We start from the raw sequence: 23,258 nt of genomic DNA on the forward strand, positions 1-23,258 counted from the left end.
TGTTTCTCATGCAACAGGCTTTCTAATTTCATCAGTCACTTTCACAGTTGTTATTAAGAAATGAAATCCGGCTGAAAATAGTGGGTATACAGTAAATGGCACAAATATTTGTACGCTACAATATGAAAAACGAAATTTTTTTGACTGTTCAATTTAAATCTGTATTGTATTGAATCTTATTGTGGCAGAGAAATATTTTCTATACTTCACTATAATTCGGACTGCTAAGATTTTAAGTCGAAACGGAACAGTAATATCGTGAAATAAGGGAGCGGCGAATAACAATTGAATGCTTTAGTTCTCGGAGTACTGAAACCTTGAAGTGCGAACAAAAAAATGGGAAAAAAGCATCGGATAATTCGTTAAAGGGTGACTACACATCACCGATCATATGGACGAAGTTTGAATATCGTTCAGATGTGAATCGCAAGATGTCGCTACGAACCGGCCGCAAACCTTGGCAAAATTCGATTCTTTCACCTTTGCGCAGGCTTTCTCTCTCCTGTCCTCTTTCGCTACAGAGGAGTTCTACTTATGCGTCGGTAATGCAGACCGTGCAGATACCTTTTCGCGCAGCGCCTCAAACATTGCAGAACGTAACGCCCAACCCGCATCGTTATCTGACGTATACATTGTCAAGTACGAAGGAAAAAATGCCGAGAAAATACGCTACACAATCGCGCGTTATCATCTTGGTAAAGATTTTCGCGAGTTTCACCGTGGTTAAAAAATTTTCCAAGAGGTGGCGCGAAGTAGCGCCGCCAGCGGAAACATTGAGAAAGTTCGTAGTGCCGCCATATTTGAAATAGAGAGCGGTCAGTGTGAACACAGACGAGGAGCTCTCGGCACGAACACATGCGCGCGCGTCAAGGTGGGTGAAAAAAACCGGAGGCGGGGTTTAGGAAGAAGCGGGGTAGGAATTTTTACCCCCCTCGCTTTTCACAGTCTGGCAATCCTCGCCGAGCGAAGGGGCGAGGCGGGGTCGGAAAAATAGAGGGAAGGAAAAAAGAAAGGATCAGGCGCGCTGCCGCGACGGGGAGGAGCGATCATGCGCTCCTGAGTATCCGCGCGAAATGTACCTATGTGCAACTCGGACGTGGAGGGGAAGCTAAACCTCTGGGTTTTTCTGACGGCGGGAAGGGATGACAGGAATTCGAAGGGTGGGTCAAACAAGTGAAGGGGAAATAGGTCGCCGTCTCTCGCGATCGCTCCGCACGCCAGTTCAACGCCAGTCGAACGCTTGTACTTCCACCGGTCGCCGTTTCACCCTCTCTGCTCTGCCGACGCCGTCGCTGCGAAAGTTCATGTTATTTAAATTTCTCCGCCGTCGATCTTTTCGACGTATCGCACATTTTATCCCATCTGTCCGTCACATTGTTACTCGTTACGGGATAACAACTGCGAAACGACCGCGACAAAACAGCTTTGAAATTTAAAAAAAAAAAGAAGACAAAAAAAAAATGGAAATAGAATCTACAGACGTAATATAAAACGACGCTTGAAAAATATAACAACGAACATGGAATTGAATGAAAAGTATTTTTTTCGTAGAGTGTGGCGCTCGGCGCACCAATTGTTTTACCATTTTACACGGGACGGCTGTCGCGATCCGAGAATCAGTGAATAAGAAATTCAACCAGCAAGGAATGAAAGTATCCGTAGGCAAATTGACGCGTTAAATAATCTGGAATAGTAAATAAAAAAGAAAACACAAAAATCTGAAAAATGTTTTTGAATGTAAAATGAAACAAAACACGTTTTTAGTTAAATCAAGACAAAAACAAAAAAATTAATAAACGAAATGAAAAGAGGATAAATAGCAGAAAATGAAAAGATAAATTGCCGTGAATTTAACTCGACTATAAATTTCGAAAAACATATCTGTCAACCGAAACCGAGCACGTGACCCGCCCACCTGATGCAGCGAGAAGCTTCTTCGTACACTGACGCAAGATCCTGGAGACTGCAGCGTGAACTTTCATCTCCAGTGCCATGTATGAAAAATCAGTCGCGTCGAACGGAAAATCAAGGCTGGAAAGAAGCACAAATTGTCGAATCAAAAACTACGCCCTTTTCAAAAGCAGAGAAAACGCGACGAGGGAATAACAAATTGGGTTTCGGTGTCAGGAGTAATCGAAATGATAATAAATCGGACGCAAATCCGCGGAGAAATCCGAGGCGTTAAGGCGTAATGTGCGTACATCTCGTGCGAGGAGAAAAAAAGGGAGAAGGACGGAGTTGACATAGCTTGTGCATACCTCGCCGGTGCCTAGAACTGATAGCACGCGCGTTATTATCAACTATAAATAACGCACACATAGTCCGAGTGATAAGCGGCCGGCTCGTGATAACGTCGCCGATAGCCAGTCGAGATAAGATAACGCTACCCCGACCGTTGCTGTTGACGAGAATAAACAACGCTGGTGTGCCGCACAGGATACGACGCAACGGTATTTTCGAACGCTCTCCGACCGTGCAGAGAGAACCGACTGACAAGTGGCTTGCGGAACTCAAGCCTCGTTATTAATTAGTCGATAAAATTTCTGCCGGAGAGAAGAAGGGGGAGAAAATTTTTGGTGAAAATATCAAAGTGCATTGTATAAATGTTAACCGAATATTCTCGTAAGCCGTTTCTTTGAAATATGTTTGATAATACTTGTCAGTGCTTGCAATATGTACCCGCGATACATAACAGGATGATAACGAAATGCAACACGAATTGTACGCAGATGCACTTCCGCCTTGCGTGATTCAGCAATCCGACGGGTGAGTTACCATTTTGTGCACTACGATATATTCGACCCAAGGCAGTGCGGGTTATTGCTGAAAGAGTTAATTATATTCTCGCGGGTAAACTGCGAGACGCGTAGCTGTAAAGAATATTTCCTTTTGTAGCACAGCTTTTTTTCTACGATATGCGATTTCCCGGTTTTAGGGAGTGCCGAGCTGAGCGAATCCTTCGTAAATAAGAAATCGTTAGATTTTTCAGACTGAAATACATTCAACGTAAGAAGCGCTTATCTAGAGAGGAGAAGAAAAAATAATGTAAACATAACGCTCAACTTCATATATATGAGTCAAAGACCTATTTGAAAATTGTGATATATAATGCATTCGTGAATGTAGCATAATATAAAATTAAAGAGAGTGACATTAGCGTAACGAAACGTGGAAGAAAACGTTGCTATTTCTCAACTTCAAAATATCTTTGAATATGGTATTTTAAGGTTCGTTGAATTTTACTCATTCCGAAAGTTGCGGAATAACGAGTTTTACGAAAAATGCATCGTAACCACAACGTTACGAGCTTCAACTACATAAAATCACAGTGAACCTCATACCCGACTGCCTACCAGCATTAGAGGGATAATCTTATAATTTAATTTTTAATAACAGTTCCTCGGGTTTTTACGAATACTGCGTATATTTCCTGAGAAAAATAAGATCCAGTTTTCCGTTTTCCGTTTTTCACGTGTTTCGTGTTCTTTCGTTCTCTCGTATCCCCGCGTCGAAAGAAGTTGCTGAAAAGAGAAGAAGTAAATAAAGAAGTGTGCATCGCCGTGACGAGCAGAGACGGAGGTTGAGATAGAATTGAAAAAATATCCATCCGAATAAGAATGAGAAGAAACTCGGCGGTGCATTCGCTCACGCAACTGTTTCGCGCCGGGCATGCCTCCCGCCCCGTTCTCGGCACGCACACACACGCTCACGCAACAAAGAGAAAAGTATCTCGCACTCTTTCCCCACCACGTGGCGAGAGAGGCCTTCCTTCTCGACCGGCGTCCCAGGGAACGAAGGAAGGGCAGGGTGAGTGGGGATGAAATATCATCCCCACTCGCGAGGTCGCTCTGTCGGTGGCGCCGCTCCGCCGCCGCGGCAAGGCGCGGAACTTCACTTTTGCGTCCGCGCGACGCGCCGCGCCTTTCACTGCGAACGCAACGGGAGGAGCGGGCTGCGCGTGTGTGCGTAGGAGCCAATGCGCCGGGGTCGCAATCCGCGCAGAGCGTTCGGGCGGGTCGTCGGGAGAGGATGGATAGGAGCGGCGGATTTTCGCGGATATCGGTTCTGTCGGTTAGGTGCCAGCCGCCGTCGCGTTCGCCGCTCCTCCTCGAGCGCCGAGCGAGCGTCGTCCTCAGGCCTCGTCGAGTTCCTCGCAACCCTGACACGATCGGAAATCCGACCACTCCTGTCATTCTTCCGACCTACTGAACAGACCCACCCGCCGTTCCGTCCTGTGATCACGATCGAGCAAAGCGTTCGCTTTATCAACCCTTCAGTGCCCGGCCTGCCAGACATGGCTGTTTCGTTTTTAAGCCTCACGGTTCATCGATTTTCATCGAGAAAATAACTACGAATATTTGACAAGCTTTTCGATGCTGTGAAGAAAGTTTTCGAACCCGAGGATCGTTAACGGGGTCATTTGTTCGGTTACTGAACATGAAAATTGAAGCTTTCTGAAATTCAGGATTTTCACGTATTTACGTATCGAGAAATGTCTTACAGTTGAGAAATATACAATTTCATCCCTTTAATTGAAGTGAAGTCAGAGTTATGAATGAAAAATGCGTCGTCGCATGCAACTGTCAACTTTTGTGCATCAAGTTTAAATGGATAGCGATTTTCTATTTCCATAACTCGATCCACATTTTGAATATCCGAGCTGAGAAAAGTCCATTTTGCGGAACTCAATTCATTCTCGCAGTGAAAGAAACTTTGGATTTGTAACGTACCCGTTGCCGTGAATTAAAGTAATGGAATACCGAAGAGTCTCGTAAATCTTCGAATATCAAACAACTGAAATTATTAACTATTAAATTCCATTTTCGATAAACGACCATTAAAAACGAAGCAGAGAGACAGAGCGGGAATGAAATAAAAACATGAAACATGCCACGATTCAAGGATAAATCCAACCGCCAACGACTTTACACACACACGAAATACGTCTGTTATAATTTATCGAAGAAATTATTCACCAAGAGCGACGTAATAACTAACACACAAAGTAAAATACACACACATACAGAAACAAGCCTGGCATAACCACTGAAAAATAACAACTGTGAAGCGTGACTTTCTGGTGAAGAAATTTACAAGATATACAGTGTTAAATATGAGGTAAAATAATATTGGGTGAATTATACGGATCCTGATGCTCGTTCGAAGCGTCGAAAAGATAGTGCGGTTGTAACGACAGTGTAATTTCTGTTATGCGTACCGTATACATACATATGTAAAGTGGAACAATCAAACCTGAGTCACGTATGTTTTGAGGTGCGAAATTATGCCTGTACGTGAGGAGACTTTGTACATACCCATAAATTTCCAACGATTAAAATTTCACTTCGAATTATTGAAGTCACGCGGTGCTGCAGCTCAGATTCAGGTAAGCTTTTATTATTGGTGCAAGGTGACCGGAGACACTTTCATGCCACTTGCGCGTCAACTGCCTGCAGGATCACACACTTAATTTTGTCGAAAAGACAATCCAGAACCGAATGACGCGCGACTTCCGGTTTCCCCCGTCGTCCTTTTCACCCGGGACTAGATTACGCAGATGTTGTCCCATCCTTTTTTTTCGCCCACGAGAATCGCGGCAAGTACGGGACACAAAAAGCGGGATAGTTTGTCCTGGTAAGAAGATACCGTTTTCTGAAAACCTGAAAGGGGCTGAAAGGAGGTTCGGGTCAGTGAATGCTTTCGGAAATCGGTAAACACAGACTGCAAAAAGTATCCGTAGAGCCGCGGCGCGTGCCGTTGACAGGTTGCTTAAGCGTCCTTCTACCGGCGCAAAGTGTTCTGTTGAGAAAGCAAGGTATCCGGGAAAGGTGAAGAGTCTATTATATTACCTGGAGGCTAGATCCTCGCCGAGGGTATATGGGATAAATAGAAGAAGAAGAAGGGCCTTCTTTGCCTCGAGCACCGGTTGTCGTCAGCGCTGCTGGTGCCGCATTGTGTTCCATTCCGAGCAGGGACCAGAGTCTGGGACTGGGAGCCGATTTTTAAGACCCTTTGAAAGTCGCCCAGACGAAACTGCGGTCTCTGCAACCATTCCTGACTGACGTAGTAATAGGATCGAATCCCTTCCGCGTCACGCGGTTCCCCGATGAACAACAGCCGAGGAACAAAGGCTGCGGTTTTCAAATACCATTGACAGAAACCCCCCGCGGTGAGGAAATTTGAATTTATCGCTAAGACGCAAGAAGTTGGTATGTGGTACGAAAAGATTGGGGGGCTCGGTTCATTCGAGATAGGCATGAATTCGGCGGTTGCAGGAAATCGCATTGTAAATCAAAGGAACTCGACTGTCAGTTTTGAGATTACGGGGAGTCAATTTCGGTAACTTGAAATTATTTTGTAGCGTTGAAGAAATCGCCCGGCAGGCGTTGGAAATCATGGAAATCGCTGTAAGCCTTGGGGTAAATGCGAAATGGTTTCGATTGATCATTAATATTGATGCAAAGTGGTTTCTATTGGCTTCTATCTTATCACGTGCTTTCGATTTCATGATTACCAAGTGATTTTGATTGATTTCCAGTGATTTCCCATCCTTATTACTGTAATTCCATCTACTTCGGAAATCAGTGGAAACTGTCGACAACACTAGGCAATCGATGAAAATTCTATTGGGAATCACGAGGTAGAAATCAATTGAAAAATCAGTCAAAATCAATCTTACTAAATCAAAACATCATCCGTTAGATTTTTAAGCGTGTGGGATCCATCGACAAAAATTGATCTTGTTAATTTCCGTTTTCAATTGCGTACAGTGCGCAAGATATTCTCCGATGTTGGAATCCGGTCAACTAGCTTCAAATCGTTCATTGGCTTGAAGACAGAAAATCAGTTGGAACTTAGTTGAATTCGAGTTATTCTTCACCATTGAAAATAACTTGAAAATCAATGAGTAGTCTAACGAGTTAGGATGTTTAAGAATCACTTGAAAATATCAGTCGAAGTATAAAACTTATCTTTTAACATTAGAAATCACTTAGAAATCGTTAGTGATTTTCAATTTTCGACCGCTCCTTGAAAAAACCGCCGATCACCAATTCTTCGTTTTCTTCGAAATGACTATTTCGTTCACATGGAGGCATGTGCCAGTCTCCAGTTCTACGTTCGGATTCAAGCCCACTCTGTCTCTCTGCGTCGGACGCGCGTCGCGTCGGATTGCGTCTCGTTTGCCGTCGGGGCGCGGCGGTTCCTCGAGTCCCGGGCAGAACGATCAGAGAGCCTCTTCCCTGAAGAGTCAGTGTCCCGTTGCTTTCCGAGTTAGAACCGGTTCCCCGCCCTCATATTCCTCCGAGATCCTGCCGCCCGTGGCGTTCTTAGAGTAGAGACTAAATTCCCGTCCCCAGACACACTCGTCTGATCTCTGTATGTTGGGAGAAAAAAATCACACCCGTACATCCTACAGAAGCGAGGCATCGATTACACGTGGATCTAGCTGAAATTTCGGTAGACCAAGTTTCGTCGTAAACGCTGGTAATAAGATTCTGAAGAGTATGAAGCTTGGTAAGCTTGTACAGTAATGTTCCTTTAAGCTTGGTAAGCTTGTACAGTAATGTTCCTTAATGAGTTCCCAGTTGCGCAGTATTTTTTTGGAATCAAAGCTGGACCGAGTTTCCTTTCGAAAAAAGTTATCAGAACACTAGGAATAAGCAAAGTATTTGAGCTGTCAATCAAGCTTCGCCTTCGAAACTTCAGATACCTATAATAGGGTTGAGGAACCATCTTTGACCACACTTGAAAAATGTCTTAGATGTTTCTAGTGCCATAACTCGGACCATTTATCAAATCAATTACAGTGGCATAAGCGACGGAAATTATTGGACGGAACTTTTACGACACTTGATTGTTCAAACGTCAATGCTTACAATTAACAAGACTGATCTATAAACACTTCTGTGTCATTTGTAGTCGATTCTCTTTGAACGTTGTTGGTACGATTAGAAATAGGCCAATCGATCAAGATGCTGAAGTGCATCAACTTTATACTGGACTAGATATGTGGGACCAAGGGCGCAGGTGTTGCTTCAGTTGGAGACCGACTCGTAGATGTTGCGATAACATCGAACGGTTCTTTGCTGGACGCTGCGATTGTGCAGGCAGGCGGTTTTTTGCCACCCTGATGAACGGAGACTCCGTAGCAAGCAAGCAAGCAAGCAAGCAGGCAGGCAGCCTGGCAGGCAGAGAGTGCCATTACGAAGCGGTTGGCATTGCTATTATATCGTCACGGAATTTGAGCCGTGGACCTTTCAGCCGCTCGTCAAATTATCTCCTCGGGTACAATGCGCCTGCAGATTGATATCTTTAGTTACCGAAGGCCCCGAAGTTTCATTTAATACTACCTACATGCCCTTCAGACAGCTTGCGGAGTTGCCAAGAGCGCGCCCGCATCGCATCGCCGCGTGGTTTTCTTCATTGGCTTAATAGACTCGGTGCTTGTTTCTGTGGGATTGTCACGGGACGTGGACCAGGGAAGGAAGCTTGTTCCCCGTCCGCAAGGGTCGCAAACCTTGTGCCTCGTTAATCTTTTCTCTTCTATAAATGATGTCTTGTGACCCATTTTTTGCCGTTCAAGAATGGCAAAGGACGTTTTTTGGACATGAAGATATTTCTTCGAGGTCACTAAACAGGTCATTAGACATCTTCAAACGTCTCTATGATGGCTTACAGTTTTTTACTGTATGGGTTCTACACTGTTCTGAAAAACAACAAAAATCTAAATAAGTCGAAAGAAAACTGTTTAAGAATGTCCAGGAGTGTGTTTTTGCGCTAATGTTAGTGAATACCAATAAACCAACATCCCAACATACTGTGTGATTTTAAAGAATCTAACCAAATTTCACGAATTCAAGTTGAAAAATACAAACAAATTAAGAAAAAGATTCATAATCGTAACGTTTGAAATGCTACGCCAGTGTTTTCAATCCGTTTCTCGTGTGTCCAACCTTATTTTGTGAATACTGATGTAATGTCACACGGTTATGTAAGATTTCATAAGCATATGAGTGAAAAAAATGAGCCTAAGGACATTGGAATCGGATCAAATGGATCAGTTTTGGCATTGAAAGTGTTGAATTTATATAAAACCTTTTCTTAAACGTTTTCTCCCTGTACACGAGTTTTCATTCAAACGGCACTGCCCATTGATCCTCAAACCAGCGCAATGTCAAATCGCGTAACTACATAATCTCCAGAAAGGACTCAGCGTGGCACCGCGAAGCGTCTTGCGCAGTTTCTCTTTAAGGTTCTCCAAACAAAAACGGTTTACCTTCACTTTGCTTCGACTTGAGTACGGGGCAAAAATAAAAAGGGAAAAGAAAAAAACGACCCGGCGCAAGGACGTATACAAAGATGTGCTACGTTTGAATATTGGATCGATCTTGTGCGGCAGTATTGCGGCAGCCACGAGCTGTTTGGGAATATTTGCAACTTTATTGCGGTAAATCGTGCAGATCGACCCGAGCTGACCAAAGTTCACTGCGCGCATGCATGTTTCAAGAGGGGATAATCGCGCACGTATACTAAAATTCTATCCCCCTCTATCTCTGAAACAAACTTGTACGTACGGTTTTTTGCCGATAAATTTTACATCGCCGTTTAATGGCACAAGTTATGATCAATACGTATACGCTGCGGACAGCGCGCGCGAATGTGAAATGTCACACATACACAAGGCATAGAGGAAAATGATTGATCGATTGATAATGGTACCTACAACTGAAACATGCGCGCTCAGGCCAATTTCTTTCATTCGCTCATGTTGTGAACCAGAGCCGAACTCGTGATTGCACGCAAAGATAAGCTAACGTATCCAATGCGCGTGCTTATAACGAAAATTTCTCATTACCATTATCACTAATTTTAAGTTTGCTTTGGGGAAAAAGAATTTGATTTCTGATATCCGTACCGTTAAACTGATATACAAGTCCCGCAGGCAATTATAATTGTACCAACCGTTTTCAACCTTTCGCCTCTTTTATTCTATACATAGTCTCTTACCTTTTTCATTCGCCTCGCTGTTAAGCAATACTTTTACTTCATCCGCTCACGAAAGCATGACTTTTCTGCACGATCCAACTTCTGTCGCAGTACACTGTGTAAATAAACCGACGCACACGCTGCTACGTTTCAATGTACCTATGCATGTGTCCCAACGCTGGCGGAAGTTGCTTTTCCCCAACGTCGCGTGATTACCGTAGTGTCGTAACTTACAGGGGAATCCTACTCTTCCCTTTTCCCAATCTAACCACGTTAAGCCCTAAATATTTACCCTCATAAAGCCGAGCGTGCAAAATCACGTGAGGTGAAAACAAAAAAAAAAAAATTTCGCCTCAGTAGCGGGAAATGAAACGAAAGTCAGGAGTATAGGCTCGAAGAATTCACTATCACTGTTCGATACTGCCTGAATAACGTCATATTTGACTGCCTTGTGATTTCCATTCAAGGATGTGAGAAGAATTTCCCCGCGTATATATAACTGATGATTCTATAATCCAACGGTAATAAATTTACACTCGCTACGGTTACCCAAATTCGAAATATTCTCACGATCGCAAGGAGATCCGTGATCTATGCATACAACCTGCATTGCTTCGCCTCGAATCTATATTAATGGGAAGGGTTATATCCGGCTATGCAGATAGGTGACGCATTATTTTCGATACCCGCGCAACCTCCGAAGACCCGGAACGCTTCCAGGCAGGTACCTGCAGGATACACACCGCTGATGCAAGACGAACAACCAGCTTTAAAAATGGTCCTGCACGTCCCATTATGCTGTATTATACACTGGCACAAAGAACAGGCCAATCCATTAACCCTATCCCCTTCAAAAAGCCCGCGTGTTCTTGTAACGTTCAACACACTTTGGCCTGTGCATCGTGTTTGGAACTTTGGTACAACAGAGAAAAGAGAGAGGTTTGCTTATTCAACCAACGTCTTGAAACCACAGTTCCGATCTTCTGTTTTCACTGGTGTAACGACAAAAATTCTTCAAACGAATATTATTTACAGACAGGTAATATTTAGCAACCATTCCATATGTCATCAAAGGTGTTGCAAAGTTTAGAAAATTGAATTCTCTGTTTTACTATTCATTAGTCCAATAAAGAATACACTAGGAAACACGTCGTATCGAAGATCTTCTGAGAACCTCAAACCATTCTCCAAATCACAGGAGGTTTTATTTCTCTTCCGGTACTTTGAACTCCTTCTGTTCAAAACTATGTTATGTATCGTATGAGATGACAATAGAAGAAACCGGGAACAAGAGAGTACAAAGTACCGTTCAATTGAAGAAAGCGGTGTTTTTTTTTTTTTTTTTACACCAATTCGATATCGTACACATTCACTTCGTACATTTTTGTATCTTTCCTGAACTCAGTTTCATATTCCTGTAGCGATTGCCATACCACGTCTTTGATAAACGTCATGAACTTTCAACAAGCTAGGGAAGTTTTGAACGAAGCAAATTTCTAAAGGTGTGTAGTGTGTACGAAATTCACCGTATGTGGAGGCAAACTTCGTTATACCCTGAGAAAAATGCGTTGTACGAGAATAAAAATTTCGAAATAGTTGACCTAAAAAACTAACTTCGATTATGTACCCAGGGGCACATGTTTCTCAGTAATGGTACAAAGAAACGAAAACAGCCAAGACACATGGAAATTTTTCTCGACGATATCGTGAGGCAATGTAGCCGTAATATCGGGACACCCTGTATAGGTAATGATACGTATTATACCTGTAACCCCGGGTAGGCAGGCATGGGGCGCAGGGAGTCAGGTCGGGTCCGCGTAATATATCAGTCTCGAGCTAGGAGCGCAAGGGTTGTCTCTTGGACAGCCGGCGTCTAATGCTATGGAAATTCTATGCTAAGCGCATGTGAATCTTTGATCACATGCCCAGAGACGGTCCCATGGGCGCCCTAAGGTCCATCTACCTGCGCGTCTTCCTCGTACCTGAAACGAACGGACCCGCCTCGTCTGTGTGGGCAAAAGTCGGTATGGAGCCACCCAAGCGTGTGTGGTTATTTATCGCCGAGCGTTGGTCCACTCCCAGCATCCAAGAATCCTAGCCCTCCTTTATTTCTACACATATTTTTTCTCTTCCCCCTTCGTTTTTTTTTTTTCTTATTCCGATTCAATTCAATCTCACTGACCTGAGCCACTGACTGCTGGACGGAATGATTGCGACTAAACTGACTAACGGCGAGCAACTTGAATTCTGATGAACTGAACTGCAGCGTGGAATAGATACATTCGAACGAAGCACATTGTGGGGGAATTGATGGGACTGAACTACATTTAACCGAACAAACGGCAAGCTGAAATGATTTACTTGTAGGAATTGTAACTATGGTACCCCAACTGTGATAAACATTTTCAAGACTATCGCAGCGAAGTCAAGCTGAACTAAAGCGGATTTCAGTTTTCTTGGATCCAACGTCAACTGAATTGAAACTGATTCGCAAAAGTCTACATTGAGTACAGTTGAAGAGAGAGAAACGAATTGAATTGAACAAAGTCAAAAATCCAATCATAACTTAATGAAATAGGAATAGATCGAACAAATAAATGACACAAAACTAGAGAGAGTTCAACTTGAGTCAAACTTGGTCACATATCATCGAAAGATTGGATTCAGTTGTTAGTGAACTCATTTCAAGACTGAATCATTTTCCTTCCTCTTGGGGTTGCATTCAACTTTTCGAGACGTTCTTTTGTATCAATGTTCCATATCTTCAGAACTAGTAATCAAAGGAATGACGAAGAAGTTGGGCTTAAATCCAATGAAATTGACTGAAATTAACCTAAACTGAAACCAGGATCACGAGAATCACGTGTTCGAGAATAAATTCCGTGTAGTATATACAATCAATATCACGAAAAACGCACGACTGCACATCAACTATATCCAAGTTCAAAGTCTGACAGTAAAAGTTTCAAAAGTGATTCTAAGATCTTCTTCTGACAATACAGTACAGCACACTCTGTGATGCTTGTGTGAGTGAGAGTTCGTGGTGTACAGGTGGGATTTTCTGACCTTTCTGCGTTTGATCCCTGCCGTCAAAATACTGGAACCCATTCTAAGTTAGAGTTTCTCACTCATCTTCCACGCTGTAGGGTCGCGAAAAAAGCATATGTGAAAGGCGCCGGCCAACCCCTTTCGCATAAACGGGGTATAAATATTATGCGAAGGTTATGCGGAAGGTTTTAGTAGGGTGCAGAAATATCGTCATACCCATCCGTCCACCGCCGTCCCTGCGTTACGTGTACCAAACGCGATAATTTATGAGGATTTTATGAAAATCTAATGCTTGAGCAGCCGAGGGTCCCGTTTCGAAACCGTCGCCAACCCCTTATAGCCGGGGAATAAATAAACAAATATATGAAAAGCTCCCGGCAAGAAAAGGAAGCTTGTCATCCCGGTTCTCCTTCTCTCGCGCGTCAAGAAGACATCTTGCTTCGATCATTATTGGTATAAAGATATCGGTGGATCCTACAACGAGAGGAATGTCTAGTTGTGGTTACTGTACGGTATTCAACTATTTTGCCTTTTAGCCATAATCGAAGAATATAGTTCCGAGTATAACATGAAAATCGGTTTTATAACTGCAAGTGAGAAATACGTCAGTCAGCTAAACAAACAGATTCAATATTGCAATAACCAAAAAATTTAGTATTGACAACTGTAATCACGCTAAATAGTAATTAGTACCAACTTTTCTCGTCATTCCGAGAATATTTAAACCGTTATTGTCGTGTCAACCATTTTACTACAATTTTCTAGTAACTGTAACAATTAAATATTTTCTCAGTGTATGCTTAAAATCAATGATTGTTTCTAGTTGTTTAATTCTAAGATTTTCGTGAGCTACAAATCCACAAGAAAAAGATTCACGTTACAAATAAGCACTCAAAATTAAATATCAGAGTATACGTATTGTACACTTTCATCTTAAATTTTGGAAAATATGTGATGATTGAAAGCAATTTGGAATATCAGTGAAAGAATAAGAAGAAGGTGAGATTCTATTGTGAATATGTAATACAATGTTTTCATCAGTTTTCTGAACTGGGTTCAAATACCACACAAGCATATTGTGAAACGATTTCATTACTCTAGAGGGAAAAAAGACTATGAAATGCGATTTACTTTTTTTGTTGGACTAACTATTCTACACAAATTCACTGAAACAGACGTCTTTTTTGGGAAATCACCAGTTAGATACGACCATTTGTTCATCAATATCAGTGCAATTGTGAAAAATTAAATATTTGATGATACCAACATGATGAAAAAAAAAAAAATCTTACAGTAGGATTGGACAGAATACAGTTTTATGAATAAAATAAGTATTCGCAGAATGAATTTGACAGATTATACTGAATTCTTATGCGTTTTAAAATAACTTGAAACGAAACATCGATATCTAAGGCCTTTTTTATAATTACAGTATTCTTCCTCTTGGATCTTCCAAAAACTTGTCGTGTTTTCCAATCGTGAACACATAAATTTGGTGAATTCCATATATGTGATCATTTCGTAAAAATCAAATTTTGACGAAAAAGTATTAATTTTTGACTCATCAAGCTTCTTAATTCGAAAAGTTACAAGTTGACTCCCGGTAATCGGTGCCAGGTAGAAACACAGATGAAAGTGTAATCGTGTGCGAGAATTTAGGGCGCGATCCGTTGGGAGACGAGGATCAGGGTAGAGGAAGAGAAGAAAAAAAACAAAAAAAAAAAAAAAAATCGGGAGAAGAGCTGAGTAAAAAATCATGAGATCCGTTAATTATAAAATTTTTAAACCTTGCTGCGCGGATAATACTCATCATCTTGGCGTACAGTCTGCCCACTTACTTTGAAACCTTTCTTCGCTCTTCTCCTTCTTTTTCACCTCTGCGTTTCTCTTCTCGTTTTTTGTGCCTCGAGAAAAGAAGAAAGGGTAAAAGGGGCGAGAGAGGGAGGGGGGGGGGGGGGGGCCAACAGAGGGGAGCACCAGAATTTAACGCGCCGGACTTCAGGTAACAGAAACTCCCATTATAAGCACATCATCGGGCTCGTGTAACAGGCACATGAGTATGTTGCCCTCGAACCAAGAAAATAAAAATATTATATGTAATTTTTCGGGCCTCGCGTCGAGTAAATTTCAGGCCTACGCGCGTGACTTTCAAGATTAATGAGCTTCCAGATCTATCTTGGCAGGAGAATTTCAGCCACTTTTACGCCACGTTGTCCAAGAAACTTCAATGAATTCGTCAATATTTTTTTTCTTCAATTTCTGCAGTTCAAAATATAAGAACAGTTGAAAGTTCTCTTGTAACCTTTCGAATAGATGCTAGGAATTATTTATGAATTTTTTTTAAAAATGTTTGCTTCTTCATCCCAATAAGTATTTTTCGTCAACAATACGCGACATGAAATGTTTGGTGTTGAAATGAATTGACGTGGTAAAGTGAAAAATTTTCGCTTCGATCGTACCAACTTCAAAATATCAGTTTTGATACGTGTTGCACTAGAATGAAACATCAAGACTTTACCGCCAAAAGTATTCTTCCTCCACCTTTTCCGCAGATGCAATTGGTAAATTTTGCAAACTGTGAAAGAGGATTTTATTCTTCTGTCTCACGAGACGAAACTAGAATGAAAATGAGACGTGCCTGCGATAGAAAAAAATTAAAAAAAAATAAAAATTGCTGAACCATGGTAACAAAACTGCAAGAAACGTGAGAAGCCACCCTGTTATGCTCTCCAATTAAAGTATCATAACTCTCAGTTTCTAATTCTCCGGGGCATTTAATCCTCAAAATGTGAGACGCTCTGCAATTATATCTCGCCTGACTGAAATTGGATGTGAAAACAATGAAAAAAATTTTTCTAAAAACACGAAGGAACTCAAAGTGCGCGCTGTTTATTGTTCACAATTTATCACCTTCCCTTGCGGCTGATAAAAAGTAAATAAATAACAAAAACGTGGTGGTGCACCTTGCATGATCGCCAACGGAATTAGGGCCGAGGGACTCGCTAATTGAAATACGAGGAACTGAAAATAGGACTGCGGATAACTTCCAGATGTTTGTCGTCTATGTGTACAAGTGTAAAGCTGGAACTCAAGCTTCCGTTTCAGTTCAAATTAACGTTACCGGCTCTATTTTCCACGCTCATTTCTCACAATACCGAGTTTCCAGCGTGGCAGTCTCTCTTTCACCTTTTCTCTATAGTAGTCAGTCTATCACAGTACTGGAACAAGATCGAGAGCCACGAGAGACGAGGAGATGTTCCTCGTGTTTACTACGGGATGACATCATCCGACTTATGTTGGTGTGCTCGGTACGACGCCAGATGTCTGAGTTGTAACACCGTTGACAAACAAGCTGTGCTGCAGCTGATATTAGGAAAGAGTCTCTGAGAGACAAGCACAGTTCTCCCGCATGATAAGTGGTTCACCTCGATTGAAAATAAAACGATATACCAACCTCGGTAACAACAACTGCGACTCACTTCTGCTTCGACGCAAAAGTGCAGTGGGACTGCGTGTATCATTGATTCGTCATCTCGTTCGAAAGCTTTTAAGTTTGTGAAATTTACCGACTAACCAACCGTGTCTTGTATTATTTCTTGTTTCAGTTCCGCATCCGAAGTTCTCAATCTGTTCCGCCGGAGAAAAAACTTGTGAGTACGAAACGGAGCCTTGGTATGTAGGTACAATTTACACGCGAGAATTGTGATCGAAGAATCGAAATTGACAAAAAAAAAAAAAAAAAAATTGCTACTACTGCATGGGAGTGTTAGAATAAGTTTTCGAAGAAGAACATTGACTCTTGGATAGGCAGCGAAGCTAGCAGAGTAAAACAAGGGCTACTGTGCTTCACGGATGCTTGGAACATGTGCTGGCGAGAATTACTGTCCACATGCTAACTCCACTAACCTCTAGAGTCTCTAGACCAACGCGTGTGTGCGTGGAAATTCATTCGAAACACATGGCGATGTGAAGGAGACACCTAGACGGTTTAGGTAGAGCTCATGTGTAATATCCACATTGGTACAGAGCGCAGCATTGTGGGAGAGAGAGTTTCTCAGCCGAAGGGAAGAAGAAGCGAAAGGATCGATGAGAATGTTTCGCATCTGTGAAAAAATTTACCGGCGTCTTCACTTCGGAAATAAAATACCGGGTAGTGGTAACCCGACACTAAATTATGGTCCATACAAGTCCACAACGCATCTTTCTATCCGTGATTTCTAAGGAAATGTTAATTTTGCCAGCACTTTGGACAAAGGGTTACGTTGAGATTACGAGACATTCGTAAAAAATTTATCATTCTGCAACTTTCGAACGAACGCTTGAAGGTATAAAATTAGTATATTTTGCACTGTTATGATTTACCGAATATTATAAGAATCTTGAGTTGCGAAGTAAGTATTTTTGTGGACTCGAACGTCATTAAAGATACTGAATACATCGAGCAGCATTTATTCTTCAAGTAGTGAAGATTTTATATAATTTTGAGGAATACTATAATAATTGATCCGGTTTTATTCACAGTTAATAATATTCAATCCACGATACAATACACGATATTCTAGGCATTGATGAAGACGTGGATCGACTGCAAAGTTTAATTCATCTATTCCCGTTTTTGTAGAATCCACTTCGAGAACCGAAAGACATTGTATAAAGCAACGAATTTTTCCGTTGTAAATGCATGTTTGTAATTTACCGAGACTACGAGAAGAAAAAACATGAAGACTACCACGGAATGCAGAATTGTTTTCGTTAGGATTAATCAAGGAACGGCCGTTACTACATTATAAATTTTCGAGATAAGTGAACGACCAAGCGTGGGTATAATGGGTCGCTGGACTCGGCGGGTGGTTTGTTCAACTGCCGTCGTTGTTATTTTTTCATTCTCCTTTTTTTCCGTTTTTTCCAACTTTAACCGTTCGGTATGGCCGAAACAAAATGGCCGCGCTGTTATTAATTGAGTTCGTCAAGCTCATTGAGCAATTGTCATTAATTAGAAGTTAGTCACGAGTCTCCAAGTGTGCCCCACACGTTATACTTACATTAAAACCATCTAATTACTCCTCCAGCCTTACCGCATCCCGAGATAATCATAGAGGGAAAAAATTCTTCCCTTCGCGTACATGATCTCGTTGAAAAATTCCGATGAGCCCGAATTTTAGATGGCGCTACGTTGGAACACCGCGTTACAGAGTTCGAACAATTACACAGCTCTACAAAATAAATACTTTTTTTTGTTGCTCTGATTTTTTCTGTGAATCCTGGTGTTTGAGAACGTAAAACTTACGAATATAATTATGATTATATTAGATTGGCTCTGGTTTTTATGTTATTGTAGTATTGTATTCGAGATGACTCAATGTTTAAAGGCGAATTTCTCTTGAACGGTTAAAGTTCTATATCAGTAGTTTTTTATAGAGCGTGAAATTTCCTATAAGAATCTGTTAATACAGATAGTTTATTAGATGTACGTTTAGATGGTTTATATGTCAGACGTTTATGAGATATATTTTTTCCTAAATTTTTTTACCTGTTATTTAAATGGAAAATGGAAAAAAATCAATATTAAAAGCTCGTATTTGACTGAGATATTCTATATAAGATGCTCTACCGAAAGTTTGATGCGTGTTTGAGAGAAATTTTTTAATTTTTTTTTTTTCGGAACACCACAATACCCCCCCTTTCGAAGAAACTTGTTATGCCCTCTTTTTCATGGCGAGAACAACAAAGTATTATATTTCTTATATTTTTTATACTTCTGCCCGAATAAAGTAAGCATAATTAAGGTTATTGATGGTATTTTTTTGATAAACTTTAGATATTAAAAAAAAGAAATCGAATTTTTCACCTAAACATTGCTTTTCCGAGTCATATATGAAAATGTCGATAAAATAAATAACTAGAGCCAATTTCGAAAAACTACGCTTACTCCTCAAATATCAAGAGCAACAAAACCACTGTTGGCCAGTGTTATGGGTGAGTGTATATTGACGAAAAACAAGCAACGAGTACGTGCGGTAAAGGGATTTTATTGAGGCAACTGACATTTATTCCAACGAAACGAATATGGCAATGCGAGGGCTTGCTTTTTTTCGTTTTTTAGCAAAATGCCAGTTGATTTAAGAAAACAGAGAGTAGATGGACGAACAATTCGTGTTGGCGAGTGAAAGCAACCTGATTTCGGACCATGTATTTATTTGCGGTAGATTTAACGAACCTTGTATATGAGTGTATGAAATCGATCACGTCACATTCGAAGATAACGCGATAATTTTACATTTCAACCCCGTACCTAACCTTACCCTAACCCAACCTTATAAAGCGTGAGCCAGGTTGAACGTTCGAAACGCGTTGCAAAACATTCTTGGGACTGCGGAATAACCGAAAACATGCGATAAATTTGCATATTCGATGAATAAATACAGATAAATCGGTATAAATTAATGTAATGGTATGAATATTCGATTGGTATAATTTATACGGAATTGGATAGCGTCGCGAGTACGTGGCTAAGAGTTGAAACTCTTTCGATCGTTAGAAACGGAAATAGAATGATATAGTTGAATAGGATGGTTAGAAAAAAATCTATTTTATCAGAATCATTCGCTTTCTCACTTAAGAAACGACGATTAATCGGTTCCATCTGGCTATAAGTAGATTTTTATATCCTTTCTGGTATTTTGTTGTTCAAGTTCTTTTTTCTCATTCGCGTTGTCCTTTCAATTTCTCTCCAAACGCTGAAGAAATATCCGTGAGATGTTTCAACGGTTCATGCGCTTTTCAACACTCATACTAACCTGAACAAATCACATGTTCTTCGTTCACGAATGGTATTCGTATGCAGGCTGGGCTGCGGTTAGAAAAAAGTGTCAGCAATCAACGCCGAGATGAAAGTTTATTATACGTAAGAAAAGAGTGGATACCCTCATCGCTGTGCTCATTATCGCGGTCGTATGTCTCGTTCTAGTATCTAAACTCGGCACTGATACGCCTTGTTGTGCGTTTATTGCGACCCTCTTCCATCTCTACATGGTATTTATACGTATGTGATATAAATGAAGAAGATAGAATTAGAGAGAAAGAGAATAGAAACTATTTGGTTAGTCGAGAGGATATTTATTGATCGTTGGATTTACACAGACTGTACAGTGAGTGGGAATAATTTTAAAATAATAATAAAAAATGAGTTTCTGGTGACGAAACATATCAAAGACGTCTTATCTTGTGTCGAACGATGATTGTATGTAATATTTTGTATGGAATTTGGTGAAATGTGAAATGTTAGAGGAGCTCGATTCGTGTTTGAATATAACGCGACATATTTATCATACAAATTAATGTTGGACAAATCAAACCTTTCGCTCCTATGAAACAATTTTTTCTTCTTATTTTCAACAAAATAGCAACGGTCTTAGTGGATATTCGATTTTTTGTTAAAAATTGAAGATTTCTTTATATTTAATTCACAAAAAATTGTCTAACGATAATTATAAAATAGGCAGGATCGTGGCGAAGAGGATAAACTGTCGGATAATACTGTCACTCGAGGTTGTCGTTACGTTGTCAATAACATTGCTTACTATTAATTGATTCTGATAAAAAAATGTATGTTAACGAAGTTGAATCTACTCACGTTCGAATAAAATGAGCCTCGATCATCTTGACATAATCGGTTATACGGTATTTAAAAGTTTATTTGCAAGTAGTTAAAAACTGGGCATTAATTATGAATATTATATATTTCTCTTGGTGGAATCAAAGTACTTAATCCCCGTTGGTTTTCGGCACCGACGCTACTGTGTATGCAACCCTTTAACCCTCCGAGTCGGATCTTTAACCCAGGAGGAAGGGAGGTATGGAAATATATGGTAATTCCGGGTGGCGGATGGTAACCGGGTGTAAACGGCCGGCCGAAACTCCCCGCATCCATCGGCGAGGTCTCTTGTATATGTAGCTATAACAGAGGAAACGCCGACTGGATATGTCCAACTTGTACGAAATTAGTTAGACGGAAATTTGCAGACCCCGAAAGCTGAGTGCGACGCTTTAGTCACGTTTGCCGCGAATTTAACACCCGATACAAACTCACCTGCAAACCGCACAACCAAAATTTACCCGCCCCATTCGGCGTTCCGACAAATTGGGTCTCGCAGCTGCACTTCAGATTTGCATTTCTCCTGACGGACATTCTTCCAAAATGTTAATTTTTTTCTGGTTTTTTGGAAATTATTTATTTAATCTTCGTGTTCTCGAAATTCACGTAAGATTCTTTTTGTCGGTGTTTTTTTTTTTTTTTTTTTTTCCTCTCTCTACTTTACAATCTCCAGGCACGACGGATATTTTGAGGATTTGACTTTTTGTAGATTAAAGTCTGTTATTTTCGTTGAAAACCCAAAATATTGTAACAAGACCATATTTTTCACCTTTGGTTGAAAAAGTTCTTTGCGAAATTCTATACTGACTAACGAAACAAACTTCTTTCGAAATCGATTCGTTTGTTTGAATTAAATGCGGACTCGAAACTGGGGGGGGGGGGAGGGGGGGGGAGGGTAATTCATACCCATCTTTTCGTAGCAACGGGTGAAAGGAAACGGATGAAATAAGAAAACATGATGTATTAAAAACTCCAGGAGGTGGCGATTCTGGCAACACCTGTTACTATTTCCGTGTGTTCCTGAAGAACGTTATTTCTCCGTTTCAAAGCCAGAAACATTCGAAGAGAACATCTGTTTTCTCTTGTTCAAGGATCGACGCTGCTGTAACGGATCCACAGAAAATCAGTCTTCTCACTTTTCTTTTAAAAAAAAGTCTTCGCGCACGACTTTGATTTTTTTTTTTGGTTCCCTTATTGGGCGCATTGGGTTCGAAAAGAACACCGCGAAACGAAACGAAAATTACAGATCGATCGAAAAAGTACAAGAAATCGATCTTTTGACTCGATTATGTAAAATATTCCTTGATTCGTTGAGTTGAATGTAACTAATTCCCGGCAACTCACGATTTCACGGTTCTGAATGCCATTCGGTGTAACACAAATTCTCAACCAGTTTTCACTCTGCAACTGAAATTTATCCGTCTTATGCATATTGTGATTATTATTATGAGTATGCATTGAAGAAGTATTCTGTTTCGTATCAATTGATTATGGCTATATTTTTACATTCCGTATAATGCAGTTTTATTTACTTCTGTTAACAGATTTTCTGATTTGCTAATATTAGCAATTTACTTTTCACGATTCTTTGGATCGATCGATCTAGATCGATACTTTTTCGATAGAACTTGTGTCCTAGATCTTTATTGTTGGCCAATGATGACGATTTCACCTCCACCAATTATTCGGATCAATTTTGCTTGCTCTTTTATCTTACTTGCTCACCGATAAAAACGATGTCAATTCTAAACGATTTTCCGGATCGATTCACGTTAGATCGCTATATTCGTCGATTTTCTATCTTACCTGCTTTTTCGTGTTATACCTGCTCGCCAATAATGACGAATTTAATTCTACCGTTTTTTCCGATCATTTCACAATGCGTTGATCACATCTGAGAATAGATCTTCTCCCGAATCGATTCTCAAAAAATTTATTCAAGGTCGACCGGCGAATCGATTCTTTCGTAAGAACGAAAATCCCTAACGAGGATGCTTTCAGCACCGGCTGCAGACGACCCGCAAAGTCTGACGAAATATTAATAGGCGTCTAACGACGTCACACGCTGAGATTTCGAAACCCTACGCAGAATTAACCCATGCGCCTCTCTCACGTAACACCGTCGACGTTACTCGCCTAGTCGGGACGAACCCTTTCGTATGCAAATACCGGGACACCTGGAGGCAAAGGCCGCAGTGCTAGAGGCCCGGGGCCATCTGATCGGGCCGTCGCATTATCATCTGCAGGGCCCGTTTCGGCATTCCCTTAACCCATTCGCCCTCCCGATCCAGGCGTGAATCGCCCTTCCCGTCGCGCAAATTCAAGGTTTCCACCGCTGAGAAGAAACGGGTTACTTGAACATAAAAAAAAAAAAAAAAATGATAAAAAAATAAAGAAACATTTCTCCTCTAGTGGCTTGGAAATAAATGTTTTGTTTTACCGAATCAACTTGTACATTCTCGAAATAAGGAAATGTATTTCATTTCCGATTTATTTTTTTATTTTTACAGTGCTTTCACCCGCAGAGACATTCTGTTCATACCCACATAACACGAAAACTTTCTAAGAA

General features: G+C 40.9%; 1 protein-coding gene and 1 long non-coding RNA gene across 2 annotated transcripts in view; one reads left to right on the forward strand and one right to left on the reverse strand.

Moving 5' to 3' along the window:
* MESR6 (misexpression suppressor of ras 6) overlaps positions 1 to 23,258 on the reverse strand; it is a 524,406-nt gene that overhangs the window by 247,305 nt on the left and 253,843 nt on the right. The window lies entirely within an intron of this gene.
* LOC124218803 (uncharacterized) lies at positions 4,032 to 16,825 on the forward strand. Its single transcript, XR_006883179.2, has 2 exons — positions 4,032 to 5,386; positions 16,641 to 16,825. It is a non-coding gene; the product is annotated as an uncharacterized lncRNA (long non-coding RNA).

This window comes from Neodiprion pinetum, chromosome 5 (assembly GCF_021155775.2).
Source record: "Neodiprion pinetum isolate iyNeoPine1 chromosome 5, iyNeoPine1.2, whole genome shotgun sequence".
NCBI lineage: Eukaryota > Metazoa > Arthropoda > Insecta > Hymenoptera > Diprionidae > Neodiprion > Neodiprion pinetum.